We start from the raw sequence: 18,875 nt of genomic DNA, 5'->3' as shown, positions 1-18,875 counted from the left end.
CCCAATAAAAATGGTTCCTCACTTCTGTGGGTAGGCCTAGTGCCCGCAACAGGAAATGCCCCAAAACACAATGTGGACACATCACATTTTTCTACTGACATCGGCCGCGTTTTTTGCAAAGTGCCTAGCTGTGGATTTCGGCCTCTAGCTCAGCTGGCACCTAGGGAAACCTACCAAACCTATACAATTGTGAAACGTAGACACCTAGGGGAATTCTGAATGGGGTGACTTTTGGGGCTCTCACCAGGTTCTGTCACCCAGAATCCTTTGCAAACCTCAAAATGTGTCTAAAAAAACACACCTGCTACACATTTTGGCAATTGAAAGTTCTGGAATCTGAGGGGAGTCACAAACTTCCTTCCACCAAGTCTCCCGATAAAAATGGTACCTCACTTGTGTGGGTAGGCCTGGTCCTGTGACAGGAATGGATCACACAATGGTCTATGTTAGTTCTTACATGAGGGCAACTGTTGACCTTGGGGTAGTCCATTCCTGATGCAGGCACTAGGTACAGGAACTCAAATGGGGTAGTGTTTTTATCAGGACAGGTGGGGAAAGACTGGGTGGTAGACATTTTGTGGACCTCAGCATATTTCTGTAGTTTGTGTGACAGACACACAAGAAGAAAATAGAGTTTTTATTCAACATTTCACATTTGCAGGGTATTCTGGGTAAGAAAGCATTAGAGAATCCACACAAGCCACACCTCAGTGGACTCCCCCAGGTGTCTAGTTTTCAGAAATGTCTGGGTTTGGTAGGTTTCCCTATATGGCCGCCAAGCCAAAGACCAAAAACGCAGATGCCTGCCCTACAAAACCAGGTTGTTTTGTGATAGATAATTTTGATGTATTCACAATATGATTTGGGCAGTGGAATTAGGAGCTGAACTAAATTGTGGAGCTCCCAAGAGAGCAGTCTCTCTGTGCTTGCTGCTGCAAGTACCTGTTCTCTGATTTGGGCTAACTCGCTATTGTCACGCTGCACAGTCTGTGCTTGCGAAAGAACAGCACAACTGTCCTTGTCACCTCCCTCAGAATCACTGGAAGAGGAGTTGTCAAGTGGGACTCCTCTGACTGAAAAACCACTCTCAGAGTCTGCTCCATTATCCTATCTCTGCTGTTTCAGTATCTGATGTCGCAGCCTCCAATCCTACTTCAGAGCTGTCTTCCATAACCCACGTTAGGGCTTGAGCAGCAGTATACAACGAAACGCCATCTCTGATACTGCATAAACTATCCCTCTAAAACACTAGCCTACGTAGACAGTCACAAAATTGCTGGTGGGTGTATGATGCGTGCAAAAGTAAAAGTCAGTCACCTTACCTTCACTTCGTCCCTCAATCAGCATGTTCTCTTGAGACACTCAAAAAAACAAAAAAGACACACTATTACTTTACTTGTGACATACCAATTGTCACAGTCTTTAGCCCCTGTGGCGCCTAGTCCAACAATCATTACTGGTGCTCCCACTCCCATGACCTCCTCCTCAGATTCCCTTATTACCACCAAGCAAAAGTGCCCTTCATCTCTCCATAGCCCCCGTTGCACATACATTTCATTCATAATATAGCACAGGTAATGGCTGGCTTTACTAATCTACTCAGCTGTTCACATAAAATACAGATTTGATCTTTGCAGCAGACATTTGAACCTTCTGCGTTACTTTATGACATCAAAACTGCCACTAGACAAAAGTATGAACCTTCTCTAGCAGAAACATAATCACAAGATGACTTTTTTATTGCTGCCTAAAAGTTACGGTTGAAACACGTCGGTTAGAGTATGTGCAATGCTTTGAAGACACATGCTGCAAGAAAACTTGTGGCAAGTATATATATAAATATATATATATATATATATATATATATATATACATATATATATATATATATATATATATATATAAAACCTATATAAAATATATAAAAAGTAAACTTTTATATGTGGGTGTGGTTTGCCCCCATGGAAACCTCACATGCATTGACAAAAGTGATGTCCCTGTATATGTATACACATATATATATATATATATATCAATATACATATTTAAATATATATACACACATATACAGTCATTTTTAGATATATATTAAGAAATCTATATATATAGCTCTATAAATATATAGCTCTACCTATATATATCTTTTTAATAGCTGAATGGTTTTCTTGGGGGGCGATCGTGGCCCACAGGGAAACCATACATCTATTAAAAGAAATTTGCCCCCTCAGGGATTCAGCCCTGCTCAGACGTTCCCCTGTCAGTTTCATGGGGCGAACTAACATTTTTTTTAATATGCATGGGTGGGGGGGTTGGCCCATTTAAGGGAGGGGAGACCGCCCAACCCCCCAAGTATAATGCCTGATGTCTAGTGGGGTTTCCTGGCCATGGCTGTCATCCATCACCTTAGCAGTGGCAGAAAATAAAGCGAGGAGGGAACAGTGTTCCTCTCTCCAGGAGCAAGCTCTGGAACTGCAGCGTATACACCATTGCACTGCGGCACCTAGGTTCTGGTGGCAGCTTGAAGCCATACAAAAACAGCTAGCAGGGCTGGACATCTAAAGCATACATTTTATGTAGGGGTGGCAAAAACTTGCCGACTGTTAGTGAACAAATTGCATGCCCAGTGCCAAAAAGACAGAATAGCCTGATCGAATGGGTCTGAAGTCACCGAAGATCACTAGCTAGTGGACGGTTTCCAAGAGTATTAAGCACAGCTGGGAAACAGCAACAAGATGCATTTACCGCAATACTAGGGTAGGGGTAGTTTAGTTTTTTAGGGCGGGGTGGGGGGTCAGGGTAATTTTGTACTTAAGGCGGGTGGGGGCAGGTTTTCAGGGGCAGGGTGGGGGGTCGGGGTAATTTTGTATTTAGGGCGGGTGGGGGATCGGGTTTTAAGGGGCAGATGTGGGGGTCGGGGTAATTTTGTAGTGAGAGTGGGTGGGGGGTTGGATTTTTAGGGGTGGGGTAGGGAGGTAATTTATTTAGTTAGGGGCAAGGTAGTTATATTTTTGGGGGTGGAGGTCGGTTGTTTTTAGGGTGGGTGAGAGTCGCTTGTTTTTAGGGTGGGGGAGGGGTTGGGGTAGGTTTTAGGGCTCATGGTGAGTGGGGGGTATCGAGGTAGTTTTTAGGGGCGGTGGGGGTGTTGAGTCATTTTATTTTTGGGGCAGGTGGGGGGTCGGGTAGTTTTATTTTTAGGGGGTGTGGGGATTGTTGGGGTAGCTGTGTTTTTAGGGCAGGTGGGGGGTCAGGTTGTTGTGTTTACAGGGCGGGTGGGGGGGGTGGCGTGCGAAAACCACGAATGCTGTTGTAGACATGCCTTTACTAGGCATGCCTTTACAATGGAAAATCATTGTAAAGGCATGCGTGGTAAAGACATTCATGAAAACAACGCGATTGCTGTTCCGACCGCTTTGTTTAGGCATGCGTGGTTGGTGCATGCTTTCCTCCATCACACATCCTGCAGAGCTTTGTACTGTCCAGACGCTTTCACCTACCAGCATGAGACACTACCTAGAAGGTGCCACTGACATTAGCCTAACACTCAACCAGGCAAATGATCTTGATCCGCCCATTCGTATCGAAGAGGTTATTGCAGCCATAGCCAGACAGAAATTGCATTGCTCTCCTGGAATAAATGTGTTCCCGCCTCCTTTTATAAAGCCTTCTGTGTGTCACTCACTCCTCTATTCACTAGGCTGCTTAACTCTTTTGATGGTCACGGCTCTATCCCCCAGACCATGCTATCTGCTGCTGGTAGTGTCATTCCTAGACCAAGGAAGTACCCAAAACTATGTGGGTCTTATAGACCAATACCCCTTCTGAACAATGATCTAAAACTTGTCACTAGCACCCTGGTGTTCTGTCTTAATCCCCTGCTACCAGGGCTCATTTCTCCTTCCCAATCTGGCTTTATCCCCCATTGACAGTGCAGTGATAACACCAAAATGTTGTTACATATCCACGACAAAGCCCTTCGCTCCGCCAGACCTACAGCGCTCATCTCGGTTGATGCTGAGAAGGTGTTCAGTAGGGTTCACTGGCCATACCTGGAGTCTACCCTGTCACACTTTGGGTTTGGAGAGCATTTTTTCGTAATTGGGTAATGAATAATTCTAGCTCCCCTAAACCCTTAGTCCGCATGAATGGAGTAACATCCACTCCCTTTACCATCAGTAGTAGGATGCGTAAGGGCTGCCCACTGTCACCGCTACTCTTTGTCCTCTAGATGGATCCCTTTGCACAGAGGGTACGGGACAACCCGGACATTACAGGGGTCTGCTTCGGCGGGGAGTACCACACAATTTGCTTTTATGCCAACAATGTAATTGTCATCCTCAACAGCTTGGTTACGGCCCTCTCTGCTTTACTCAAGGAGATTAGACACTTTGGGGAGGCCTCAGGTTTCTTGGTGAGCGTCAACAAATCCCAGGCCATCAACCTCACAGTCCCAAAGGGAGGGATGGAAACAATAACCCAATGTTTTCCTATTCAGTGGCAAAGCGATTCAATCTCATACTTAGGCATACAGCTGTCCAAAACAGCAGAGTCCACAGCGGTCTGTAATTATATCACTCTACTCACGCAAACCATTGCGGACCTCAGTACATGGCGCTTAAACCGCCTCTTTGGCTGTGTAGGATTGCTGAGGTAATGAATGCGGATCCTGTTCTTCTTTAAGGCCCTTCCTGTTCCCACCACCACACACAATCGCCCTTCTTCAGAAAAACATACACTTAATTATTGGGGCGGGCAATGCCCTGGTATGAGCATGGATCAGAGCTAGTACCCAGCGGAAGAAGGAGGTTTGGGGTTCCCACACTGCTTCCAGACAGCACAGCTCTGCTACCTGGTCGAATGGCTTCAACCAGAGTTGGAGGAACACTGGCTCTTTATGGATCAAGCCATTGCAGGTACCCAACTCTGGAAAACCCCCTTCCTCCCTCGATGGCAGCGGGTATGGGGACTGTGCTCTTCCCCTATTACACACGCAATGATGAAGGTTTGGGACATGGTCTCTACAGGCAAAGATCTGACATCTTTTCCCTCCACCTTGATACCTATCTGTGCAAACATAGACTTCACCCCAGGGCTGAACGAGGCAGCATTCCACTACTGGCTAGGAGCTGACGGTCAATCAGTCAGTCACCTCTTTAACGAGGAGGGCCTTATAACCTTTGAACAAACTAACACAACACTTAGGTCTGGAGGAGACTGAAATACTTTTCTATCTCCAAATCAGACATTGGTTCTTCCATAGCTTGGTCAAACAGGGACCTGGCCGCCCCTTGACTAAATTTGAAAAATGGCTCATACTCAAGAAAGATGTCTGCAAACTAATGTCCGAAATATATAGTTTACTCTCGCCACCCCCACCACCTGCTAAAGCCCCTTGTCAGAACTGGTGGGAAAAGGAGCTGGGTAAAATGCTCATTGACACAGAATGTGAAGATATCCTACCGAATAAGACACACACAGCCACCAGCACTGCTAGTATAGAAACTGCCACAAAAATCATGATGTACTGGTACCTTACACCATCAAGATTACACAGGGGTAACCCGAAGCGCAGCCTCAAATGCTGGCGATACTCTGGGCAGACGAGGACCTTGTTGTACATTCTTTGGGACTGTCCAAAACTACAAGCCTTTTGGGACTTAGGGCCTACCGCCGCCCGCCTCGCGGGAACCGCCATATGGCCGCTCCGCGGTCGAAAGACCGCGGAGGCCATTCAGGCTTTCCCGCTGGGCTGGCGGGCGACCGCCAGAAGGCCGCCCGCCAGCCCAGCGGGAAACCCCTCCCCAAGAGGAAGCCGGCTCCGAATGGAGCCGGCGGAGTGGGTATGTGCGACGGGTGCAGTTTGCACCCGTCGCGTATTTCAGTGTCTGCATTGCAGACACTGAAATACACAGTGGGGCCCTCTTACGGGGGCCCCTGCAGTGCCCATGCCATTGGCATGGCCACTGCAGGGGCCCCCAGGGTCCCCGCGGCACCCCCTACCGCCATCCTGTTCCTGGCGGGAGACCCGCCAGGAACAGGATGGCGGCAGGGGGTGTCAGAATCCCCATGGCGGCGGAGCGCGCTCCGCCGCCATGGAGGATTCTCCCGAGCAGTGGAAAGTCGCCGGGAGACCGCCGACTTTCCGTTTCTGACCGCGGCTGAACCGCCGCGGTCAGAATGCTCGACGGAGCACCGCCAGCCTGTTGGCGGTGCTCCCGTGGTCGGTGACCCTGGCGGTCACCGACCTCCAGGGTCAGAATGACCCCCTTAGTTTTGACAGATATCAACACTTTTTTGGACACAACTCCCCCTAGATTTCTGGCCTACACTGTATTGGACTTACCTATTCCTCTTACTTACCCCCTTCGAACACACATGGGCTGCTGAATAAGTATTGCACTGGGGGCCACACACCAAGAAATCCTTTCCCCGTGGGGGACTGAAAGACTTCCGACACACAGCATGTGGGTTGACCAATTATGTCTTGTATTGGACATGGAGAAACTAACACTGACCCTCAAGGAATCTGCTGCCTCCTTCCGGGAGCTGTGGGCTTCTCTCATGTCTCTGCTGTCCTGTGAATTTCGCAAGTTATCTTGCCCGAAATACTTGAGGCTCCTTCACCTAATGGACTCCTAATCAAGTCTCATTCCATATGATAACAAGATCTCTTGCCTTTGGTTCCTGCAATATTCTGCGGGAAATGAGTAACACAGGTTGGGATGGGAATGGGAGGGTGGGTGTTGCGGGGGTTAGTTTCATTATAGATTAAGCATTCACATGAGGAAGATTCGCTTCTTCCCTGTCAGCCAATGGTTGTAGGCGGGTGTATGTGTAAACCTTAAATAAAAAGAGTTCAATCATAAAAAATATATTTCTATGAATCTAACAAATCTGCCCAATAGCTGCAGGTACCCATCATAATGTCAAGGCAGTCTTGTGCCAGGATTATAACCAATGCTTAATAAATAGCGATCTTAGCAAACTTACTCCAGTTTCTAAACAAAACTTAACAACAGCATAGTAAAAACATCAAGTTTCTGTATGCAATCATGCATTTTATGCACAGGTTGGCAATTGCTTGTAACTTTTTCCACCCTGAAATTTCGCCAGTGGAAAGTGAAACAAAGACAGGTTTTCATTTCAAAATAAATAACTAATAAAAACAATGTGCTATGGGTGTCAATGTACAATTGGGATAGACCGAAAGAATATAAATGAAGATACCTACGCATGCTTTCTATGTGCAAAAGCAGAAATGTAAGTTTATGAAAGCTAACTCCAAGCTAAGGTGCTTTCAGCTTCTCCTCCCCCACTGAGCAAATTCTTCATGACAACGTTTCATTCTTGTCTGCAGATGCCGCAGCTGGATTCTGGGTCCCGTCTCTTGGTTCCTCCAAATCTGGCAAAGCTAAGACAAAGGGTGAGTGTTTACGTGTCTATGCTAAACTGTAGTCTTAGTCTAAAAGGGAGCATTTCAGACATACATGTTTTTGTTCACTATGACTGCATCAGAGATAGACGCTTACATCACAGTCATCAGGCTGCTAACTGTTTAAACCCAGTTGGTATTCGTGTTTTCAATTGTCTTTTTTAGCTGCCAATCGGTTATCTGTAACACGGCAGCTATTAATGTTATGAACACCTCACCAGAACTCTTTCTGTTAAGGTTTGAAATGTTTTCATTTTTTCCTAGTGAATATGAATTTGGGGGCATATTTATCAAAGTTTTAGGCAGCACTGCAAGACACCTTGCTGCGGTGCACTGCTTGAAGAGGAAAGAGCAGGAATATGCCATATTTAAATTTATGTGGAATATTCCTGCTGGTGTACAATTTGCTGCCTAGTGCCAAAGCAGGCACTCTTGTGCCATAGTGCAAGGATGCCTGTATTACAGACAGGATTGTTTTTTGTGCACGAAGGGGACATTTCGCACAAAAACAATCCTCTGAGGATTTTCCCTCTTTCTATGTGTGCTGAAGAGTTTAGTGCACATAGAAAGAGGAAAAGACTTGGAGAAATAAAGATATTTCTCCTGGTTAAACTTCAACTTGGGAGATGTAGCATTTTGATGCATTACCAGGTCGACCAGTAATGGTAAATCTGGGACTGAGTCAAAATCCATGGGTGGCTGCGTGGGAACACCCAAGCTCCACCAATATTACGCCTCCCTGGGGCAATGTAATGCAGCTCAGTGATTTACACTGTGTTGCCTTATTCTGATTTAAGAAGCCGCGCAGGGCCAAGCAGGGTGGCCCTGCATGGCTTGATATATCTGACCTAGTAGTTGTGTTGCTGTTGCACCCTGCGGTGCAAGGCTGACACTACTCATTGATGAATCTGCCTCTAAAGTTTTGCCTGTGGCCTCCGTGTGCATTTTTGTAACATTGAGGGGCTCAAGGTTCACGCAAGTCTTAAATAAATATGTCTTTTAATGGCTGGCTATGCTGAATATTTTTCTGTTTTCAGATGCATTGACTGGTTTTACATGAAAAGTGGTTTAATGGTGCTGCCATGTGGTAAAACTCCTCACTTCATGTATAGCCAATTAAAAAGCTTCAGATGAATAAAAATACCTGGCTCTCCCATTTTCATTACAATGCTTGTGGTATAGACCAGTGACTATAAGCAATCTAGGCCTATGAATGGAGACTTTTATCTATGGATAAACTGAGTCACTGCAATAAATATCAGTGAGCACCCTGACATGGCTCACGAGCAACAGGTGCGACAAACTAAATCACCAATTCAAAACAGGGAGGATGTGACTTAACCTTTATTAGCCTCCTGAGCATGTATTCCTTCGCACACAGAAAAAACAGTGCCTCTCCAGCAGGATCTTAATTTTAGATCGTGTTCTGTCCTAAAGAAAAAATGCAGGTGATGTGCACTATGTGAGTGTGGCCAATCATTCAATCAAGTTGTACAACCTCACAACCAGGTGTAGCAAGGTGGCAGCATTATGTTGTATGACTTGGAAGTCTTTAACATGTAATTCTAGCACATTACCCAGTAGTCAACCTCGGGTTCATGCTAATACACCTTAGCTCAGTGTGATAAAGAGCAGTCAGTCTACTTAGGGGAACATGTGTAAAGCTGTTCACAATACCAACATGGACGATAAGTAAATGACATAACGCAAAATAAATCCGATACCAATTTAGAAAAATAAATCCGATTTTTATATAAATGTAGGCATCACAATTAACTTTTTAAGTTGCACACACCAGAATTATGGTTTATAGGAGCGTTGGAAAACAGGGTGTTTTCACAGTTTAAAAGGCTCCCATTGATGTCAAGGGAGAAAATCAAAGTGCACTTGTAGGAGGAGTTCCGGGGAACCCACTTGGATTTAAGGTTTTGCGGGGCTCTAGATCAAGAGACAACAGTCAGTTTCTTATTACCTTGCCCAGAGAATCTGGATGCAGAGATGCTTTGGCTGTCCTTGGTGCTAAAGGGCCTGCAGCTGCTGGTGCATTTGCATCATTTGGCAAACTGATACTTGGGGGTGGACACAAGCTCTACCCTTTAGAAGTAGAGGTCTTTGGGGGACCAGGACCAGCAATCAACAGTTCGAACTTCAACACCATGTCTGAGGGTTCCAGGTGCAGCGATGGCTTTCAGCTGTCAATCACGGAAGTTGGTTGTGCCAAAACTGCTTTGCTGCTCCTCTCAAGGTTACTTTCTTCAAGATGCAGAACCACAGGAAAGGGGTCATTGCTGACATCAGTCTCTATGCCTGGGGTCTGCTCTGGTGTTGGTGATGTCCCAGTCTCCTTCGGTTTCCGGACTGCTAACAAACAAGCCTTGGTAGCTGCAAAGGTGGTGTGCTGATACTTTATCAGCTGGAGGTCATCCGGCGGGAGTAGAGGCTTGAAACTTGGCAGAGACCTCACTCTCACTCTTTGGATGCTGGACACTGGCCTTCACATTACAACCCTGGCAGAGCCGCCATGGTCCAACCACCAGCACCATCAGGTTTCTGCCAGTCGACAGCCTGGGGGTGCCGGCAGTCTTAATCTGCCAGGGCAGTGCTGCAAGCAGCTCTGCCTGCTGGATTACGAGTCCCCTCTCTGCTGGCTTTTGCATGCCATTTCCACTGCCATGTAAAGACTGGCAGAGATGTGGTGCTGGGGGGCCCATGGGGGCCCCTGCACTGCCCAATCCCCTGGCATGGGCTAGTGCAGGGGTCCTTATGGACAGCCCCATTGCGCTTTTCACTGCCTGAGTTATGGGCAGTGAAAAGCTCAACAGGTGTTGCACCCCACGTACTGCAACATTGCCACCGGCTCGATTACAAGCTGGCATCAGTGTTGTGGCCTGTTTCCCGCTGGACCCTGGCCGAGCGGAAAACTTGTAATATGGCCAGTGGGTGAAAAAAACAGAGGGGTGGTTTTCCATCCGAAAGAATTTGGCGAGCGGTTTCCGCCACTTGCCAAACTCAAAATGAGGCCCTGAGTGCCTTTAGGCTCAGTCATACAAAGCCTGTCAAGTCGCAGTTCTTTGACTTCAGCACAGCATTTACTTTTTCAGTTTAGAGGGGACTTGTACCACCGGTTAGGGGAGTCTTTTTTGGCTTTACGGTGTCCAGTAGGATCCTTATGGCTGGGACTAATGAGCTTTCATCTCGGGCACAAGTTGGTTACTCGGTTCCAGTGGGGCTCTCTGTAGGTCCCTTCTGTGTCCTCTCTTCACACTTTGGCTGGAGTCCAGGTCTTGTTGTCAATGATGACATCTTTTTGCGCCTCTTCTTCTTTGCAAGGTAGAACTAACTTTCTGGTGCTAGAGGAGCACCTTAAAACCTGCTTTAAGGGAGTGTTGAGGGTGAGGAGGACATTGGTGAACAGGCAAATGGTCCCTGTGGCTAGCCGACCCTGTAGTCATCACTTACTCTGGTAGTGGGTCACTTTACTACCCAGAATCCACTAAACCTAAGTGTTGCCAAGATAGCAGAACCCTTCCTTGGCTGCACAGACCTCCTAGCCCACCCTAAAGGTGTGGTTAGCCTTTTGGGGTTGTACGCCTCCTGCATAGCTAATTTTCCTGTCTGTCGGGCCCCCTCGGGACAGGGGGGAAGGGCTTTGTCCTCCACTGGTGGACAAGTAATTACATTTCAAGTTTGGGTGAAGCCTTTGAGGCTCACCCTCTTGATTACCTTTTCACACTAGCCATCCTGGGAAGGAGCAGGTGTGTCCTCTTGCCTACCCAGTCCCTTTATTTCCATCCTTTGGAAGTGTTAGCACAGCCAGCAGGAGCGCAGGCTCTTGTCTGTGATGGCAGAGGCTCAAGAGAGCCAACCAAAACAGAAGAGAGCTTGGTAACTTGGTGGGCACCCTCTGAGTGTCACCTGGGCACACTATAGTTAATTCTGAGCATGGGCATCATGCTCAGAGTTAAAAAAAGAAGAAGTTTTATACCAAGCATGGGGGAACTTGGCAGGGCCATCATGGAGCGGGACATCTGGGAACTGCTCAGATGCCAGTCCATGTCATCCTATGGACCGCTGGTTACTCATGGTAGCATACATTTTAAATGCTCTCACAGGGTCATACATGCTCATGCCTGTATGTCCTCACTCATAGTACAGTGGACCGTGCCTCCTGAGCTATAGGAGGCCTGCCTTAGGGTTGACTGACCTGTACTATGGGCAGTAAAGGGACACTGCCTGCACCTGGTGTGGGCAAAGTCACACTGGAGTGGCAGGCTTCTTGTACAGTCTGGTATGGCAGCTCTGAGGTCTCACTTTTATTTAGGCCACCCAGGATTGCACAATCAGTACTGTGGCCCCTTTATCACCCTTGCGCTGGGTACCAGTGGTTCCAATTAATAGGGACTTATAGGGGTGGTAAAGTCCTTACAAATTCTATGCAATTCGACATACAGTTTAAGGAAAAGAGCATAAACACTGAGGTCTGGTTAGCAGGCCTCAGTACACTAACAGGTCAAACAGAGAGAATCAAGCAGCAAACAGTAGGCAAATACCATCCAAAAAGAGGCAACTTACAACACCAGGCTACCAATTTAAGACTTGAGCTCCTACGTGCTTTATATTCTTGACCTTCCTTCCTTCTTGTAGAAGTGAATGCCATCTTAAGGATGGTGTTTTGCTTTCTTTATCTTATGACCGAGCTGACAAAACGTCTCTGGAATGCACTTCTTAGTTTAAAGAAGACATTTAATATTATTACTTCACCACGAGGTTCTTGAGAGACGAGATTAGTAGGTTGGAAGCACACTTTTAAAAGTAGTCACAGCAATGAAAGCAAAATATCTCAATTGCAATGTACACAGCAAATACATGTGATTATATCATAGCATAACTTCAAAGCAAAGAATAAAAGTCAAAATTTCATCACCGTAGGGCCTATCACTCCGCTTCATCTTTCTTATGCCTGCAAGTTGATGACTCCTGTTCAACTGCGAGAAAGAGATTTTCCACCCAAATGGGAAGTCAGGCAGCTGACGTCCGCTCCTGACTGAAGTCCTGGAAAATTCCACTCGCTGCTACCCAGGGACACCGTAAAAAGCCTGCTAACAGGCCCCTTAGTCAAAACATGCGGGCTCAGTGGGGGAACCAAATAAGAGTTTGGAGACCGGCCAAGTCTCTAAACTTCGCTCGTTCCCAGGCTGGATAGAGAGGTAAACACAAAATATACGCTCTCTTATCACGCTAAACACAGCTTGGTCTATCATGTGGAAAAACACAGCTCATCTGTAATGTCTCAACGGCAATGTCGAACTCCATGTTAAAGCCAATAGGCAGCTAAACTGAATACAAAATGTAATGTCTAATGCCATGTTAAAGCCAATAGGCAGCTAACCTAAATACCAAATGTAATGTCTAATGCCACATTAAAGCCAATAGTAAGCTAAACTGAATACAGAATGTAATGTGCTACTGATGAACATTGAACAACTAATATGCGCAGTGGTGAAACACAAAGTCATTGGTCAAACACAATTAATGGCATAACAGATGGGGAGTCAGATTAAAACACCACAACAAAAGACAGCATGCAGCAGACCAAATGTACATTTTGCATTTTGTATCCACTCCCATTCAAGTTTTATTACTTCCTGTATAATGCATTATTGAAAGCAGACATATGTATTATCATGGTGCCTGTTTAAGTTGCCTTTTGGCTCTTGTCTGCAGATGTTGCAGGTAGCCTCACCTTGAAGACTTCTGGTTCATCTCAGTCCAGTGGGTTGACCGGTGGCCTAGGGGCAAACGGTGAGTGTTAGTGACACTGTTCTCAAATAAAGTATTTTTCAATGGAGAATGGGTTCCCCCATTTGTCTGTTCATCATGAGTGCTTATATCACAATACCACGGACATTGATGGCCGTGTCCTAGTCAGTGAGCTTGGGACGTTGTGAGTCTGAGCTGTGCCGACAGTCACCACAGTGCATTTAATTACAATGAAGGTCCTACAGTGGTGGTCAATATGGCTGTTAAGGGGCACTTGGAGTGGTGTGAGATGCAATGGAAGGACAAAGAAAATCTAAAAAGGAAATAATATCCATGAAGGAAACCAGATCAATCTAGGCTTTGAGGTATCAGTTATACTGAAAAAAGAGAACTGCTGCCAATAAATTGATCTGCGTCTTAACCACTTGTCACAATGCCAAGAAACCATCAGGGTACATCTGCCAATGCCAATGAGGTACTTCAGGAGGTTGAGCTTCTGTTGGGCTCGTGTGTGTGAGACAAAAGGGAAACAATGAGCTAGTGTGGGGTGAGAGAGGAGAGGAGAGAAAAGGGAAGGAGATGAGAGAAAAGAGAAAGAGAGGGAGAGAGAGAGAGATACCCTTCAGAGTTATTTTTATTTTATGTTAGGTATAATGTTGTGGTTGAAACTTGTTCTAAAAATAGGGTGGGGACATTGCTAATGTCAGCAGGGCCTTTCAAACATAAAACACTGTAAGCAAACAGCTTTGTGGGCATAGGGTCTGTTTGAAACCAAACATCAAAAGCCTTCATGTTAATAAGTACATAGTGAGAGCACACTGTTGTTTGGGCCTTACCAGAAAGTATGCAGTAAAAGAAGAGACATATTTATAACTAGGGTTGCTCTGCTCTTGCACCATGCAATGTGGTCCATGTGCGACGTAAGCTACAAATGTGATTTAATGAGCCACGCAAGTCCAACTTGCATGGCCGTGAGTGGCTTCATAAACCTGGAGTAATGCAAAGCAGCGAAAATCACTGCATTGTGTTACTATACCCCAGGGAGGCATTCCATGGGTGTTGCATGGGTGTTCCCATGCAAAACCCATGGGTTTTGAAGCATTCTCAGATTTACCAGTATTGGAAAGCCTGCGAATGTGCCAAAATGCTATGCCTTCTCAAGTGAGGTATAATGATGAGAAATATATTTATTTCTCCTTTTTACTTCCCTTTTCTTTGTCTCCTGCATCCTGCAGGACATATAGAAAGCAGAGAATGCCTCAGGAAATTGTTTTTGTGGAGGAAGATGCCCTTCCAGTACAAAAACAATCCTCTTTACAACACAGGCACCCTTCCACCATGGTGCAAAGGTGCCTGCATTGGTGCCAGGCAGCCAAAACGGCACCAGAGCAGGGACAAAGACATTGAGAAGAGAATCAATTTCAAGTTCCTCGTCCATGTTTACAAGGACCATGACCTATGACCCATCTACATCAACCACCGCATCACCTTCTACTCCCCCACCAGACCTCTCCGCTCCGTTCAACAAGCACTAGCCACTGTACCCCGCATACAGAAGACCACAGCTGGTGAGAGATCCTTCACCTACTTCATGGCAAAGAGCCTGAACACCCTGCCCCTGCACCTCAGACAGTCACCATCGCTACCCCAATTCAGTAAGGACCTTAAAACCTGGCCCCTCACCTGAAGCTCAGAGGACAAATCTCCCCTTAGCGCCTTGAGACCCTTACAGGTGAGTAGTTGCACTTTATAAACTCTGATTTGATTTGAAAAACAGGAACAAACCATATTCTTTTAAATAAGGCACAGTCTTGCCCTTTTCCTGTGACGCAACCGAGCAAGTGGCTTGCTGAGCTGCGCTATATCAGATTCTTATAAATATGCTCCTACATTTTTACATCACACATTTCTTCTGTACCCTACAGATATGCAAATCGGAGGTACAGCAAGATACAACCATTTGTGTGCTTTCATACAACACACAAAAACTAGATTAGGACATAGCTTTGAAGGTTCAAAGGTCAAAAATGCTAATAATAAAAGCTACTCCTCCTCCACAATCTCCAATAGTTGTGAAGGTGACTTCCAAAATTGGCAGAATTGTATTGTTCAATTAGATTTTAAAAAATTGCTCCTATTTTAACACTCGAATGTGCTAAAAGCTCGGGGCAAATTGTGCTTACTTCTGTGTTTATTCCAGTTGGTTACTTCAGATTGTACTCTCAAGTGGTATTTGCCTTTGCGTATCAACGTGCATATCAAAACTGGCACAAATAATGTTTGTGCATATTTATACAGGTTCTGTTGCCCACCTCTAAATCAGGTGTTAAAATCGTGGATATTTTTAGGTTCATTTTAGCTGCCACCTTTATATCGTCCTGGAACACCTTTGACACTCATATGATGGCAATAGTCTTGGAAAGGGGGACAGCGGGGTAGTATGCAATGATATATGTAGCGATCGAGTCACATTTCCCAGTCATGTCTCGGGAAAGTAAAATCTACTGCATCTTCTTCCATTCTCACAAACACAGTTGAGCTGCCAAACGGGGCTAAAGCTATTATTGAAATCGTGTGTCTGTGAGACCCCAAGTAGTTACTGACCAAATGCACCCATTAAAAGCTCTCTTCTAGCAGAATGGTTGAGAAACACAATTATAAATTGTGAGCAGGGCGTCATTATTGAGCCAGCAGGTCACAATGTATGTTAATTACCTCTTTTTAAACAAAGTCCAGTGGTGTGCTGGAAAGAGTTGGAGTATTTCGTCTAAATGAACTCTTCATAGAGTCGAGAAGGAATGCAGTTGATGCTGATCCCATGTTAAAACCGACACTGCCTCACCAACTCAAGGTCGCTGTACCTGGCTATTGAACTGGGAATGCAATTTTTCAGGGGTATGGCACTCCATACTCCATACTCAACACCATGTAGATACTGAAGAATATCCATGATTAGTGCCTGAGACAACTCCCTTATCATTTGCCCACTTGTTATTATGAAGTAAGTTACTATTCACCTATCCTTTTCTACAACAAGTAACACCTCTGACCATTAAGTGTGCTCTCTATGTCTCTTATCCATCCATCCATCCATCCACAATAAACTCTTTAAATAAAGTCTATGAATGCATGACCACAGCCTTTAGCATGATAATCCCAAAATGAATCCAAAGAATCCAAAGTGCATCTACCTATATCTATCTCCCACTTTGCATGTGTGCTCTACAATGCAGTACACATATAACGTTGGAAACGTAAGGAGAAATGAAAGCGTTTTATCTTTTTAGCGTTTTACAGAAAGGCATTAGATTTTGCCACAAATATCTCCTGTTAGAGGCTGGGCTGGCTTATAGTGGGTACCAGATGGTACTTACACCTTGTGCCAGGTCAAGTTATCCCTTATTAGTACATTAGTAGTGTTCTAGTAGCTTAGGCTGAAAGAGGTAGCTATAGCAGAGCAGCTTTGGCTGAACTAGGAGACATGCAAAGCTCCTACTATACCACTTATATCATATAGCACTATATCATAAGAAAACACAATACCCACAGTTACTAAAAATAAAGGTACTTTATTTTAGTGACAATATGCCAAAAGTATCTCAGAGGACATACTCCCTTAGGAGGTAAGTAATATACACAAAAATATACACACAAACCAAAATCAGGTAAGTAAAACAGTTAGAAAAGTAGTGCAAACACTGTAGAACACAATAGAATGCAATAGGAGACAATAGGCCTAGGTGCAACACAAACTATATACTCCAAAAGTGAAATGCGAACCACGAATGGACCCCAGGCCTAGTGTAGAGTGTAGAGAGTCGCTGGGAGTGTAAGAAAACACTAAGGGTGTCCAAGATACCCCACTCCAAGACCCTGAAAAGTAGGAGTAAAGTTACCCTACTACAACAGAAATACAGTAAAGTCGAGATAGGGGATTCTGCAAAGACAACAACTGACAGAAAAGCACTGAAGACGGATTCCTGGACCTGAGGACCTACAAAGGAAGGGGACCAAGTCCAAGAGTCATGCAAGTCCGGGGGGGGCAGGAGCCCACTAAACCCCAAATGAAGGTGCAAAAGGGCTGCCTCTGTGTGGAAGATGCCGAAGATTCTGCAACAATAAAAGATGTCAGGAACTTCTCCTTTGGTCAGAAGATGTCCCACAGCATGCTGGAGGATGCAGAGTTGTTTCCACGCAGAAAGACCACAAACAAGCCTTTCTAGCTGCAAGAGTCACGGTTGAGGAGTTTGGGTGATGCCAGGGCCCAGGAAGGACCAGGAGGTCGCCCCGTGGAGAAGGAGACAGAGGGGGTACTCAGCAACAGAGAGGGACCACGCAGAAGCAGGCAGCACCCGCAGAAGCACCTGAACAGGCATTCAGAAGATCTGAACACAGCTGTCATCTCAGCACAACAAAAGGGAGTCCCACGAAGTCGGAGGTGAACTTAGCGAGTTGGGCAATGCAAGACAGAGTGCTAGGGACCTGGGCTGTGCTGTGCACAAAGGAAGTCTTGCAAAAGTGCACAGAAGAACTAGCAGCTGCAGTTCATGCAGTACACACTATTACTGTCTGGCATGGGGCGGCAAGGACTAACCTCCACCAAATTTGGACAGAAGGACCACTGGCCTGTCAGGGTCACTTGGATCCAGGTCCTGTGTTCCAGGGACCACACCCGTCAATATGAGAGGGGACCCAGAGGACCGGTGATGCAGACGTTTGGTGCCTGTGTTAGCAGGGGGAAGATTCCATCGTCCCACGGGAGAGTTCTTCTTGGCTTCCAGTGCAAGGTGAAGGCAGACAGCCCTCAGAGCATGCACCACCAGGAAACAGTCGAGAAAGCCGGCAGGATGAGTTGCTACAATGTTGCTGGTAGTCTTCTTGCTACTTTGTTGCAGTTTTGCAGGTGTCCTGAAGCAGTCAGCAGTCGATCCTTGTCAGAAGTCGAAGACAGACGTGCAGAGGAACTCTGGTGAGTTCTTGCATTCGTCATCTGAAGAGAAACCCACAGGAGAGACCCTAAATAGCCCTCAGAGGAGAATTGGCTACCTAACCAGGTAAAAGCCTATCAGGAGGGGTCTCTGACGGCACCTGCTGGCACTGGCCACTCAGAGGTCTCCATTGTGCCCTCACACCTCTGCATTCAAGATGACAGAGGTCTGGGACACACTAGAGGAGCTCTGGGCACCACCCCTGGTGTGGTGATGGACAGGGGAGTGCTCACTCCCCTTTCCTTTGTCCAGTTTCGCGCCAAGCAGGGGCTGGGGCCTCCCTAAACCGGTGTAGACTGGCTTATGCAAAGAGGGCACCATCTGTGCCCTTCAAAGCATTTCCAGAGGCTGGGGGAGGCTACTCCTCCACCACCCTTAACACCTATTTCCAAAGGGAAAGGGTGTAACACCCTCTCTCAGAGGAAATCCTTTGTTCTGCCTTCCTGGGACTGGGCTGCCCAGACCACAGGAGGGTAGAAACCTATCTGAGGGTTGGCAGCAGCGGTAGCAGCAGAGAAAACCCCAGAGAGCTAGTATGGCAGTACCCAGGGTCCATGCTGGAGTCCCGTGAATTCATGGAATTTTCCCCCCAATACCAGGATGTTATTGGGGTGACAATTCCATGATCCTAGACATGTTACATGGCCATGTTCGGAGTTACCATTGTGAAGCTACACACAGGTATTGACCTATATGCA

The sequence above is a fragment of the Pleurodeles waltl genome, chromosome 7 (assembly GCF_031143425.1).
Source record: "Pleurodeles waltl isolate 20211129_DDA chromosome 7, aPleWal1.hap1.20221129, whole genome shotgun sequence".
Lineage (NCBI taxonomy): Eukaryota > Metazoa > Chordata > Amphibia > Caudata > Salamandridae > Pleurodeles > Pleurodeles waltl.
This window is presented reverse-complemented; position numbering follows the sequence as displayed.